The sequence below is a fragment of the Ailuropoda melanoleuca genome, unplaced genomic scaffold (assembly GCF_002007445.2).
Source record: "Ailuropoda melanoleuca isolate Jingjing unplaced genomic scaffold, ASM200744v2 unplaced-scaffold62454, whole genome shotgun sequence".
Lineage (NCBI taxonomy): Eukaryota > Metazoa > Chordata > Mammalia > Carnivora > Ursidae > Ailuropoda > Ailuropoda melanoleuca.
The window spans coordinates 16,468-19,095 of NW_023236564.1; positions in this window are offsets into that span (position 1 = coordinate 16,468).

A 2,628-nucleotide genomic window follows, 5' to 3' on the forward strand; every position below is an offset into this window, starting at 1 on the left:
CCCTGAGCTGAAGGCAGACGCTTAATGACTGAGCCACCCAGGCGCCCCCGCACCTCCTTTTTCAAGTTGAAATCTAGCTGACACACAGTGTGATATTCGTCTTAGCGATTCGACAATACCAGACGTTATGCGGTGCTCACCACGAAAAGTGTGGTCACCACCTGTCCCGTACAGAATTATTCCATTATTGACTCTATGTTCTATGCTGTGCTCCTTATCCCCATGACTTATTTGTTTTACCACTGGAAGCGTGTACCTCTTCCCTCCTTCACCCGTTCCGTGCATCCCCACCCCTTCTCTCTGCTAACCACTGGTTTGTTCTCTGTAGTATGAGTCTATTTCTGTCATTTGTTTGTTCGCTGGTTTTGTTTTCTTAGATCCTATATATAGACGGAATCCTACGGTACTGGTCCTGACTCATTTCAGTTAGCAGCGTGCTCTGGAGGCCCGTCCGTGCACAACAGCATGAGTTGTCTTTTCCATTTAATGAGAATATTTTGCTTTCCTACTGGTGTTTGTATTGGCAAATGCTGCTGTTCTTCAAAGCCAGGGTGTTCTGCCTTTTTACATCATCCTGTAATCAAAAGAAGGGATGGTGGCCTCCCCCGCTAGAATGGGAACCCAGCTGCTCAGGAGTCATTGAAGACCAGTGCTGTTTGTGGTGCATGCAACACATTTCAGTCGTGTGGGAGGGGATGAAGCCGGCTCCCCCCTTGCTCCTAGCTTTCTGGGTCTGAAATCATCACTGCCATTTCCCTGCCACTGAGACTTGTCTCAGTCCTCGGTTCCTCCCCACCTGCTCCTTAATCGGTGTGGCTCTAGTCCTGGGCCCTCTACGCACCTGCCCGTACTGACGTCCTGGAGCCAGATATGAGACAGCTATACTGTATCACAGGTGCTTGTGAAAGCGTTTCAGTAACAAAGGCAGAAACTGTCCACTTTGCTCGATGCTAGAACAGTCCCTGTCACAGAGTACACACTCAAAAATCCTTGCTGAGAGAATGAACAAGTGAATAAATGCAATGTAAATAAATGATTAACCAGTGCCGCAAAATTGGGACTTATGGCGATTTTCATGATTGGAGAGTAATTTAAACATGTTGCCTTAGGACTTAATAAAAACTCTCTAAAGGGCACCTGGGTGGCTCAGTCAGGTAAGCATCTGCCTTAGGCTCAGGTCATGACCCCAGGGTCCTGGGATGGAGCCCCATGTGCTTCTCCCTCTGCCCACCCCCCCCCCGCTCATGCGTGCGCTCTCTCTCTCCACGCTCTCTCTCTAATAAGCAAATAAAATCTGGGAAAAAAACATCTCAAACTACTGAAGAAGTAGAACGATTAAAATGTGTGTTTTTCTCTCAATTCCTACAGCTGTGCTGGGCCAGGTCTTGAAGGCTGTGCGACAAACGGGTACGTGTTATAGTCGTGTCCACCGGACCTTCTCAGAAATGACCCAACACCCTATGGGCAGAGATAATACTTTCCCGCATTTCTGATAGGCCTGTACATTGACAGGCTCTCCCCTGCGGACAGGGCCAGCATAGCACCCCTAGCACAGACCACCCTGCCGATTGCACCCCCGCTCCCCTGCCTACCTTGTTGGTGTGCTTCGGTGGGCTGGGGGGAGGCAGGGTGTGAGCACTGGCACCTGCTCCGTGTGGCACTAGAACTCCGCGCCCAGTGCCTCTCTTTACACGGAGCCTGTCTCCGCCATCTTTGGTGACACCAGTTTGTTGGAGCTTTCTACTAGCTTCTCTTCTTTTCATCCTTGCTGACCCAGTGGGCCCCATCTCAGAGCTTCAGGTTTGATGACAGAGCTCCAGCTTGGGGGGATTTTCTCCCCTGACTAACCATTTCTAAATAATGACTTCCTTTAGCATTTCCATGCTGATTAATTCGCCATCATTACTTGAAATGCTGCACTAAGAAAAGCAGAATTGGGAATTCCTGGTCAGACTCATCAGGAAAGAGTGTGGTATTATCAATTAACAATGTCTAGCNGTATTATCAATTAACAATATCTAGCAAGGAATTGAAATCATGCACAAGGCACCTCTTCCATTTCTAGTAAGGCCTACACAATCCCTTCTTCAGCAACCTGCCCTCCATGTCCACCGACTCTTCTGCTCCAGAATTAGCCATGATAATAAATCCCACCTACTATCAAGTGAAACGTGAAAGACGTGAAAGACGAGTAAGGCAGTTTCTCAGAGATAAAGACTTCCTTTCATCCCTTCATCTTTGCTGAGCCCTACATCAGCAAAATTTGTCCTATCTTCACACTACAATCAGTACCTTTGTAATGAGGTTTCCCATCAGAGCCCCACCTTGAAACTAGTCAATGACTGTTCTGTGTTATAGTGACTCTTTTTACTTTTTCTTCTTTTTATTCACTTACCCTTACTACAGCTCCCCATGGAACACATACTCTGTAATAAATTGTTCTTTATCATTCTAGTGTTCCTTTCAATATAGTAAAAACTCATTAATGCAAACTGCATTAATTGGGGAGATGGCAAAATGCAGGAGAAAACTTTTCTCTCACTAAGGAGAAAATGTTGTAAATATCATTGTCACAGAGCAACTTTGACCCACTTAGAAGAAATTTGTAAGAATGTTGGGATATTTATG